The sequence below is a fragment of the Ciconia boyciana genome, chromosome 22, assembly GCF_034638445.1.
Source record: "Ciconia boyciana chromosome 22, ASM3463844v1, whole genome shotgun sequence".
Lineage (NCBI taxonomy): Eukaryota > Metazoa > Chordata > Aves > Ciconiiformes > Ciconiidae > Ciconia > Ciconia boyciana.
The window spans coordinates 7,565,501-7,577,281 of NC_132955.1; the positions used below are offsets into that span (position 1 = coordinate 7,565,501).

The 11,781-nt window shown below is 50.4% G+C and overlaps 1 pseudogene; it reads left to right on the forward strand.

The window, feature by feature from the left end:
• Nucleotides 1–4,715, forward strand: part of LOC140662665 (cyclin-Y-like protein 1-B) — an 8,845-nt pseudogene extending 4,130 nt beyond the window's left edge.
• The last annotated feature ends 7,066 nt before the right edge of the window (nt 4,716–11,781 follow it).

Below are 11,781 nucleotides of genomic sequence, written 5' to 3' on the forward strand. Positions count from 1 at the left end.
CCCTTTGGTCATCTTTGACACCTACACGGGAGTGGCAGCGCTTGCTGGATCAGGATCAGCGGAGGCCGAGTCAGGGGACTTGGATCTCAGCGGTGGCTTTCCTGATGCAGAACGGCCAGTCAGCAGTAGAGCCACCTGGGTGAAGATGACCACAAACCCAATGTCCACGCTAGCGGGGCTTGCAGGAAGCAGATCTTCTTTTTCTTGAGGGCGGTGTAATGGAGCAGTTTGCATATGGCAACATCACAATTAAAGGACATCACTGAGAGGATCATGAAGTCAGTGATCCTCAGTGATCGTCAGTTATCCTTCTAGCTGACACGTGCTCCTTGTTATTATGTTAGTGCACTTTAGATCATGGTCATGTGGCTGAGGAGAGATGGTCTGTCATGGAGATAGGCTGAGGCTGGGCTGAGGTGGCTCTTTGGCTACAGTCTATGCATAAACATCCCTGGGCCTGCCTGCTATCTGAAGGACACAGCTGGGTGCAGGCAAAGAAGCCCTTGTTCCCCCACTGCCCAGCCTCTGCCTCCCCACCTGACAGGTGCCTTGGCTTCCTTTTGATGAGATTGCAGGCTGTACCTCATGTGTCCCTCCCTACCCTCTCTCCCAGATGCACCCCTGGACCAGAGACATGTCCTGCTCTGACACCTGCCAGCCATGTCAGCCCTGCCAGCCATGCTAGCCCTGCGGCCCAACCCCTCTGGCCAACAGCTGCAATGAGCCCTGTGTCAGGCAGTGCCAGAACTCCATTGTCGTCATTGGGCCTCCTGCTGTGGTGGTGACCCTGCCTGGCCCCGTTCTCAGCTCCTTCCCACAGAACACCTTTGTGGGCTCCTCCACCTCTGCTGCTGTTGGCAGCATCCTGTGCTGTGATGGAGTCCCCATCAACTCTGAGTGCTGTGTCCTCTGCTGCATTACCAGCAGTTACTGTGGCAACAGATGTCAACCTTGCTAAATCTGCTGGCAATTTCCCTGGGCAAGAACCTCAAACAACTCAGAACATGGTGCTGGACAAGAGGTAGAGCTTTGGACATTTGTATTTAGAACAGCTCTTCATCCCCAGCTTCTCCTGCAAAGGGCAACAGGAAGTGGCCAGTCTGGGCTGTCTATAAGCATGGCCTATGTCCACTTTTCCTTCTTCCACTCTCTTCTCTCTCTCTTTCATTTGCTGTAGCCTTCTCCCAACACCAGGCTAGCGGGGACCTAATGGGCTCCCTCCCTCTGCAAGGCAGGCAGATGGACACCCTGCAGGAGCTCCACTGCATCTTAGTGGTCGCCCCTGGTCTTCCCTGTGAGCCACCTCCTTTTCTTCTTTAGACTCATTAAAGTTGTGCTGCATCCGAGTCTGGACCTCCAAGTCATCCTTCCTTCTGAGACAACTCTTCCAGTCTGCTCAAGAAAAAGGTGGCTTTTTGGAGAGGATTTGGTTAGGTGCAAAAGAGGACCCTTCCTCAATCCCAGAGGAAGGAAAGTGTAGGACTCACTGCACTGGGTTGTCTTTTGTGTCCTGTCCCTTGGAGCTGAGGAAGACATTGCTGTCTACTCCACAGCCAATGGCCATCAGTCCTTCCAGCCTTGCTGCATCTCTTCCCAGACAGGTCTGGAGCACTGAGCCCTGGAGCATTTTCTGTGAATGGGGAGCCCAACTCTTGAGTGAGGAGCCCATGGCTGCAGGAGGCCAATGGATGAGGTCAGAAGCCCCTCTGGCTCTTGGGGAACGGATCTACTTTAGCTCTGGATGGAGCTGTGCTGGGGGAGGAGGCTCAAATACAGGATGCCTCCAAAGGGTGGCAGGACTGGGGATATGGAGACAATAATGCCTGGGGCAGCCCACAGCCTCATCTCCACCTTCCCCTCCCCTCCATTACCTAATCTAGGGTCTACAGCCAGTGCACATGGGCACAGGCAGATGAAACAGGTATCTCATACAGTTCTTCAGCACCTGCCAGGGCCAAGCTTCTGTCTGGACATGCAGGGCTAAGGTAATTCATAAGTTAGTACTGGTATCAGCCACACAATGGAGTCCCCACGCCCTGTGATCCCAACAGCCCCATGGGCCACTGCGGCTCCAGGAGGCACCCAGTGTCAATGAGCCATGGCTGCCCTGTGATACTTTGTCTCCTCCAAGCCTGGGACAACTTTCTGGGGCCTCTAAGGTTGCACCACTGCTAGATTTCAGCTCTGCTCCAGAAAGGCTCTGTGCAAGAGCAGTTACCCCCTCCATCCCCACTGGGCAGCAGTGGTGACAGTGGGACATGTTTCTGTGCTCAGCAGCTTCTCTGATCTGCTGGGCCATTCTCAGCCCTCTTGTGCTGGCTGATATTCTTGGGCATCTGCTGGACCAAAAACCTTGACATATCAGAGGCCTTGGCCAGGAGAAGATGCCAAGGCAGAAGGGTGGCCATGAACATCTGGAACTCTGAAGATTACCTTCCCCAGAGGAAAAGGTGAAATTCAGGCAGAGGGTCTTTCTGCCTGGAGGCTCAGTTATGAGAGCCCTCATCTGCCTCCCGACCACCTGAGGAGGAATTAGGCATAGCAGGAGTGAAAGGGTTAACAAGATTGAAGTACTGAGAGTTTGGGTTATGCCTGAGGGAAGGAGGCTGTGTGTCAGGAGTAGGAGTGGATAGCATTGGAGAGAGATAAGGCGAGCGCTTGATTTTTTGTTGTGAAGAAAGGAACTGCAAAGTTGCAAAAATATAGCCAATTGTATTAGCTGAAGGAACGCATGAAGGACGCGTGAACAAGACATATAAACCAATAAGACTTCTCTCAGTAGCGCATGTACAAACAATTAGAAATTATATAAGCCTTGTAATAATTCAATAAAGGGTCTTCAATTTACCCCTCAATTGGAGTCTGTGCATCAATCCGCTACAACCACCCAATTGTGAAGTGAGGTGATGAAGGTGTTGAGGCACTGACGTCATCTTCCCTGTTGTCAGGGTCATTGTAAACCCAGCTTTGCAGACCCTAAGTGCCACAAAGCATCTGCTCCCTGCACATCCCTGCAGGAAATCCCCACTTTCTGGCCATCATCCCACTATTTACAGGCAGATGGTGACTGGGCAGATGGCAGCAGTGCACAGAGCATCCCCACAGCAACATGGGCTCTCTGCAGCCCAATGACCCCTGCCTTCTCATGGCTTGTTTCAGGTGTCCATCTTCCCTGAGTCTGTGTGAACAACTTGTGGCTTCACTATTAATGCCAACACTTAGGTATGCTTTTCAATGATACTTAAAAATTTCTTTTTAGATGTTGGCCTTCAGCCCCGGGTAATGCTCTAAATCCTGGCATCCCTCAGGTATCCGTGGTCTCCTGTGTGCAGAAAAGGAACTCTTGAAGGCACTGCTGGACTCAAAATAAAGGCTCAAGCACACAGCGCCCCGTGGACCACATGAGGTTCCACTCATCCTCTTCCTGCCTACAGTTTGGGGCAGAAGCACCATCTTTGTCTGTCTCTCTGGATGCTGGGCACTTTCTTGCTGTGCCCAGAAACCAAGGCTTCACCTCCTCCTTGATGAGACCTGCTTCCCCATCACTACAGCCAGTTTCCAGCACCCAGGCACCTACAATTCCTCTTCACTGTGTGCATGACCCCCACAGATAGCCCCACAGGCTGAGAATCAGTCGTGCCCCAGGGACACAGTGGTAAAGGACAGGCACCAACCCAACCATAGCACAAAGACTGGGTATGACCCTGTCCATACTCAGCTTCCCTGGCTCCTCAAGTGCTCTGAGGCAGGGCCAGCTCAAGCTCTACTCACACCACCACTGCTCCTCACATGCAGGCCAGGGCCTTTCCAGCACTCTAGTTCCTGGCTGTTGGAGATCTGTCGTTGCCCCTTGTCTTCTCCATGTGGTTTCTTGTGATGAGAGAGCCTCCATGGTCTTTGTAGCCACCCTTTAAGTACTGGAATACTGTGATGAGGTCCCCCCTGAGCCTTCTGTCCTCCAGGGAGAAAAGACCTAACTCCTTCAGTCTTTCCTCGTAGGACAGGTTCTCCAGCCCTTTGGTCATCTTTGACACGTACACAGGAGTGGCAGCACGTATTGGATCAGGATCAGTGGAGGCTGAGTCAAGGGACTCAGATCCCAGCGGTGGCAGTCCCCACCTCCAGCACATCAGTGACCAGGTTTTCCTAGGTGCTTTAGCCTTGGAATATAGTCCATTTGATCATCCCAGAGCAAGCACAATTTTCCTGAGCAAGTCTCAAATAGATGTGCAACAGAAGAGGAAGAGTAACCACATCAACAATGTTTCTCCTGGGCAATTTACAAAAATATACAGCTCATGCTCAATAATATATACAGATGACTGCACAGTCAGTCAACCTAATCTTAGAAGCACAATAAAGTACAGCATTAGCAATATTCTACCATATAAAGAACAGAGATTCAGACAGATAATTGGATATTTTTTAAGAAAAATCTCTTCCTCTCACACAGGAAGAAGTTCCAGATGACTACTACAAGCATAGCCCTGATCACAAGCATATCTACTGGTTTGTTTGGACACTTTTCAATGCTGCACAGCTGCCAGCTGAATATGCAATTTGGTTTATTTGGAAAGGCTTTTAACCTATGCAGAGATTGACATATGCCCTAGTAACTGTAAGAGGATGATCCTAGGAGCTATAATGCTGACTTCTAAAGTAGGGATGATTGGGCTGTGTGGAATGTAGATTATTGCCAAACATTGAAGGACTAATTGAAGGACCATGAACTCAGTAATAGCCCAGAAGAAAGGGGAACATGACTGTGCCAGCCAGCAGGCAACACAAATGGTTTTCCTTATGACTTGGAAAGTCTTCATCATTTTTGACACAATGGTGGTGATGTACCAGATCTCCACAAAGGAAATCTGTTGAGGAAGAAATGCATCAGTAGGTGCTTACTGGTCCACACAGTGACAATGAGGAGGCCATTCCCCACCACAGTTAGAAGATATGTGGAGAAGATAATGGCACATGGGGCCATGTGCCCACCTAGGGAGGTCAGGAAGCCCAGGGGAATGAGATCAGTTACAGGTGTCTTGTTCTCCTTTGCCATGGCTATAAAAATTATAAAGGAGGTTATTTCAAAGTGAAAAAAAAATTCTGCCCTAAGGAAGGCCCTAACTAATAAAAATTTCAGCTGGAGATTGCAAATAATCACCTGCATGATCAGCCACACTAAGCCAATTCTGTTCCCAGAATGTATTCTCTTAAAACAAAAGTGAACATAAATTGAATTTAAAGATGCTATAAAAATAACAAAGTGCGGTGGGTTTTTTTTTCCAGTTCAGCTATTCCTGACCTGCAGCTCTCAACAGTTGATAGAAGATAATGAGAATTTTTTTTGAAATGTGGTCCTTTTTTACTCTGAGCCATGCTATTCTCCTTTGTGTGATTTTATTCTTTCCAAGAACAATTGCAATTTCCCAGGTCTCAGAAAGGTGTCAAATGGGAGTCTTGTCCATGTTCTTTCCTGGCTGTGTTCCTGGTCCTGTCCTCCACCTTATTATTTCTTGCTTATGTTTCTCGAGGGCATCCTATTATTCTGTTCGGAGTAGCTTTGTCATGTCCTTTGGTGGATTCGACTGTGGCTGGCTGCCAGATACCCACCCACTCTTTCTCAATTCCCCTCCTCAACAAGACAGGGGGAGAAAATAAGGTGAAAAAGCTCGTGGGTCAAGATAAAGACAAGGAGATCAAATACCAGTTACCCTCACAGGCAAAACAGACTCAGCTTGGGGAAGATTAATGTGAATTATTACTAATTAAAAATAGAATAGGTTGGTGAGAAACAAAGGGGGGGGGGGGGGAATTTTAGGTATTTAGGTATGCTTTTCAATGATACTTGACAATTTCTTTGACCTCCACCCTCAGCTCCAGGTAGTGATTTAAACATTTGTCACTCTCAAGTAATCACAACCTCCTAGGTGCAGAGGAGGAACTCCTGAAGGCACCACTGGGCTAGAAATAAGAGCTCAGGCATGCAGAGTTCCATGGACCAGGCAATGCTCCCCTCACTGTCCTCCTGCCTACAGTTCTGGGCAGATTTACTGTCCTTACTCATCATCCAGGCAGTGGGCACCTTCTTGCTGTGCCCAGAGACCAAGGCCTCACTTCTTCCTCTCTGAGACCCACAAGCAGTGGCACTGGGTGATACACCAGCACACTGGGTGATTCACCAGTGCCAGGGCATCTCCATCTCCTCACCTACCGGCGACGGCAGAGCCTTGTTTCAGGGGGAATCTGTCCTCCAACAGACCTCACATACTAACAGGATCTGCAGCAAAATAATGGAGGGCAGATCAGTGCCACCAAGGTAGGAAACTGCTCCGCATGATAAGCTTTGCTGGCCAAAGTGCTAGGCTGGGTAGAAGGAAGGCACAGCCCCTGAATGTGTACTCAAGGACCCAGGAGCTATCCAAGATGACAGGGAATTGGAAGTGGGATGTAACGTTCTCATAGAGGCTCCTTAAGTCCCTCACCTTGCTGGAGGTGTCCTGGTCCCAGCATACAAGGACCAGGCACTACAGACTGTTCTCTGGAGGCTCTGGGCAATGAGAAACCAGGGAGCTGGGGCACAGCACAGCTCCCCTCTGGGGACACCCTGGCAGGAGGTGACAGGCATTTTTGCACAGTGGGATCCACACTGAGCTGAGGTGCATGCTGAGACCAACGCTCCTGTTTGCGTGTGAGACAGTCAGAAAACCACCTCCCAGCCCCAGGAGCAGAGCTTCTGAAAACAGCTCAGTGGGGAAGGTGAAGGAAGAAGTGAGGAAGAGAAAATATTTGTTCTTATCTTGCCTGAAACACTCCCTCTCTGGTTCTGCCTGATCTGGCAGTGAATCATTTCTGTCCCTCAGCCAACAGCCCACTGAATCTCTTCATGGAGGACACCCTGGATGTGATCCTGCAGATGACCATGTGGAAGAATCATCCCCTGAGCTCTTCACAGACACAAAGTACACAGTAGTGTACTTTCCAGCTGTAAGTGTAGACAAGGAAGCACAAAAGATGTGAGCATGTTAACTGAGCAGGTCAATGCAGAACCTCTGTCTGCACTTCTCAGTGACCATCCACCTTTCAATTCCTCTCAAGCACAGGACATCTCTTTTCTTCAGGTGCCTCATTTTCTTTGCCTCCTTCTGATTCTCCCTGTTCTGTCTCTCCTTCTCACACACCCCAATTTGATACAGACTAATCTCTATCTGTCACTTCAGAAGGCTTTGCTGCCAACACATACACTTTGACTCCCTCAGAAAGGAAAACTCAGCTAAAACTTCTTTATAGCCACCATGGTTGGTTTTGTCAGCTTCCAATACAGCTGCTCTCCAAGGTCAGCTCTTTGCTCCACCAAATGGACTTAGCATGACACTGTGCACAGAGGGGCAAGCTCATTCCTAGAAATGGAGTGAACAGCTATTTTCTGTCAGGAAATTGAGGCACAGTGATTCCCCCCAGCAAAGCAATGGTGATTGCCCTGAGATGGAGGACAGACGTGAAAAGCAATGGAACAGCTTGGGGTATGGGTGGGAAACCAGTTGCACAGAAAATCTTCCCCAGTCTCTGGCTGATGGGTCTTTTTCACATGCTGAGGGTTTGGCTGATGCCCAGGTGCAGGGCTAGGAAAGGATTTTCCTTCCTTGGGCTATTTTGGCTAGGAGATAAAGCCACAAGAGTAGTCATGTCTCACAACAAGGGCTCCCTTCTGCAACAGTGTGCTTCAGAGGAGGCTGAGGGAAGAATGAGAGCAGGACAAGCCAGTCAGATACATCTTTTTAATACTCATTCCCATGCCACAGTTAGTTTCAGCTCAGGGGGGGTTGATGGAGCCTGGTGTTGTTCATGTGGCATCCCTCAATAGCTCTCCCCCAAGTCCAAGCACTCCTTGAACCTGACAGTCTTATTGGGCTATTTTGTTCTTTTCCCCAGACCCTGGATCTGAACTCAGACAGAAAAGTCACACCAGCGTGCTGTTAATGACATTTGTCTTTGCTGCACATGCTGGGGAGGCAGAGACCCAGCCTCATCACAACCCCAACATGCCACTGCTGGACAAGCTGAGGTCTACAAGCGAACAGTGCTGGGGAGGGAAACACTCCACAGAGAACACACACACACTCACACCCTCTTTCTGTGTGATGCTGCATGCTGTGGGTACCAATGTGGGCTCAGTGGAGAGACAGGTGGTGCTGTCCTGCAGCTTGGCATACCACACATGGAAAGCACCTGAGAGTTCTCCTCAGACAGCACAGAGGAGAACCTCTCTGAGTCTACCCAAGGTTTGGATTTATCCATACACAGCAGCATCTGAGAGGCCTGTGGCAGCAACTCCTCTTGCTCCAATCCTTGCTAGCATGAAAGACACATGTCACCAAAGGCTGCAAGTCCCACCAGAATTGCCAGAAAAAACAGGACTATGTCATGCTTTCCCTTTCACAGGTTGCCCACCGAGTTCCAAGAAAGAGTGAGTAGGTGCTTGCAGGTTCCCATCTTCTCCTCCCTCTGCTGCCTCAAAGCAGCCTCCAAACCTTACTGTGGAGAGTGGAGAAAAATATCTGTATGAGCAGATGATGTTGATGCCAGTGCTCTTGGTGGCCTCCCAACAGCTCCTGCTGCACCTGGGCTCTGTGTACAGCCGCTGCCGAGGAGACGAAGAAAATAACCTCAAAAACTATTTGCTGCCCAGCCCTGCCTGCTGTTTCCCAGGACAAATCCCACAGAAGCAGTCAGGAACATACAGAGATGATAAGGAGAAGAGCTCCCAGAGGATGTCAGCATCATATAGAAAGACACAGAGGAAAGGACAGAAACAGGGAGAGCTGGGTGAAGAATAAACTGATGAGTTTGCTAAGGGAAGGTGAGATGAGAGCAGAGGGAATGATGGACGGGAGGACAATCCGGGGCAAAGAGGTCTGTGAAGAAACCAGAGGTCACAGCAGACTTGAGGGAACTGTGGGGTCACCCCATGCCTAGCCCCAGTCCTGGCCCCACGCAGCCCCCAGCCTGGCCCTTCATCTCTGTCCCCAGCCCTGCATACCCTGGAGCACCGCAGCCATCCCACAAGACCTGTGCCCCAGCACTGCCACATCTTGCCACTCTACTGCCCACACCTCACTGCCCCCTGCCAGCCCTGGGTCTCTGCTCCAGCCACTGTGCCTCTTCCTCGCCACGTCCTCGCCTCTGCTGCTACCAGCTCCACTGTGGGGCTGTGCCCTGCACCGGTGCCACACAGGGATCTCACTCGGTCCTGAGCCCTAGAAGGGCAAGGAGGAGAGGCAAGAGTGGTGGGAGCAGGGCACTCGTTGGGGTTGTGGCCCATGGAGGCAGAGGACTCAGGGCGGGCGGGACCGAAGTGGGATGGGACAGGGGGCACAGGGCTGCCGAGCCATGGTCCCCCTGCACTGCCAGGCACACACAGGAGCAGGATGAGCTGCCATTATGGGGGCACCTGGCACTACTAGATTGCAGGAACAGGTGCTGCTGCCCAGGGACATGGCACCCCCAGAACCACACACTGACCCTCCACCCCAGAGCCCCACAGGCTGGTGCTGCCCTTGGAGCCAGTATTGCCAACCAAGTGTCTATGAAAGGCTGGCAGCAGCCCCAGAAACAGAGGATAGGAACGTGGAGCGAGCAGGAGCCACAGCTCAGCCCTGGGGCCTGAAGGCAGTGCCACCGTTGGGACCCACAGAAGTGGAGCTGCCTGGAGCAACACTGGTTGTATGGGAGTGTGGGCAGGGGTTGCCACCAGCACGGGCACCTTGGCCACAAGGATCTCAGTGCCCTGAAAGTAGTCAAAGTGGAGCAGGGATCACAGCAACAGGGCATGCCAGGAATTTTTTGAAGTGAAGTACTTGCTATTTTTACAGTACGCTTATTTTCTCAATATGTCTCAGTGCAAAATTGGACATTTAAAACTACATCTGGAAGTAAAGGGCACTGGGTTCTGCTGGATGCTCTCATCCATCAATATAAAAGGGAATGTAAGCTATCAGGTGAAGTCTCCAGGGGATGCAAAGCAGGTGTTGACTGTAGTGCAAAAATGCAGGAAGAGCCAAGTGCTGAAGGGCAGGCAGGGGAGGGTGTTGTAGGAGCAGGGGCAGTGGAACAAGTAAAGGGGGAGAAGCTGAACATATGAGGAGAAATCAGAGCTTCTGGGAGAGATGTGGTCTGGGAGAGAAACAGCACCTTTCTGGAGTCAGATGGATCCTTCCTCCCTCTCAAACACAAGAACCAAATCCAGCCCTCCTTTCCAGCACTTCCTGGGACAGCTTCTCTCCTCAGCTTGCATCATGACTCACAAGTCCATGAACCTCCCTCCTCTTCTTCAGTCCACAGGTGTCTCATGTAGAGGGAAAATACCTACTGACTCTGGCCCAGCCCCCTCCCACCAGACAACCTGCTGAGATCAGCTTTCATCTCCTGATTCTTCAGGGTGAACAGGAGGGGATTCAACAGGGGCATCTTTGTGGTGCAGAAGTCAGCAGCCAACTCTGTCCTCAGGTACATGACACCATGGGCATGTAATAGCCAGCCACACAGGCCTAAGATGAGACCTCCGGGCACTGCTGACAATGCTTATTCTGTTTCTTGAGTCTACACCAAATGCCACCAGGAACGGAAATGGATATTTTTACACAGGAGACAACACAATGCTAAAATCATAGAATGATAGAATCATAGAATGCTTTGGGTTGGAAGGGATGCTTACTGTAGTTAGTGTTTAGGTCCCTATCTCAAGCATGGTGTCCTCAGATGTGGTTTGCATCTCTGTCTCAACCATTGTGTTCTCAGATGTAGTTTGGATCCCTGGCTCAGTCATGGCATTCTCAGAGGTGGTTTGGGTCCCTGTCTTAACCATGGTCCTCTGATAGAACTGAATCGTGCCTCGATAGGCACACGTCAAGCCCCAATACAGTGCTAAAAGCTGCTGGTTTTCATTGGGGTAGGCAAGGCACCCTTCTATCAGGTGGTGCGTCAATTTACCAGAATTGCTAGCCTGTTCAAGCATAAAATCGCAGGCTATGGGAGGTGATAACTGCCCTAGGCACTTGCCCAAATCCTTCCGCACACCCTGCCTCCCAGGGACTGGCCACCTCAGGGCATGTTTCACTGTTGCCTCCCCCAAAAGTTGTCTGCTCTTACACCAGGATGATACTGGATTCCACAAACCTGACAATAAGCCAACAGTGTTAATTAGTACAGCTGCTAATTAAACAGCTCACATAAGGGTGAACAAGGACCTTGGGAGCCTGCGAAACGAAACAACACACATCAGTCCCAGATGGGAAGAGCGAGATGTATTCCCTCATCCTCTCCACGAGATAGCTCCTCCAGCACAGTAAGGGCATCAATGCCAGGGCAAAGCACATAGCCTTTGGTTCTATTAACATGTCCCCAAGCTCAGCCAAATAAAGAGATAAGCAGTGCAGCAAGCAAACTCCCTGACCTGCACAAAAGCCTGACAATTAATAACTACTACAGCTATAGCATGCTCAATTCAACTGTCACTGCTTCAAGCCTCACATTGAGCACCAAAAAGACTATGGTGAGTTGACCTTGTCCGGCCACCAGGTGCCCACTGAGCTGCTCTCTCAGTCCCCTTCCTCAGTGGGACAGGGGGAGGAAATAAGATGACAAACTCATGGGTCAAGATAAAGGCAGTATAATGAAGAAAAGCAAAGGCTACACACAGAAGTAAAGCAAAGCAAAAAGATCTGTTCTCTACTTCCTGTCAGCAAGTGATGTCCAGCCACTTCTGGGAAGCAGGGCCAGAGCTTG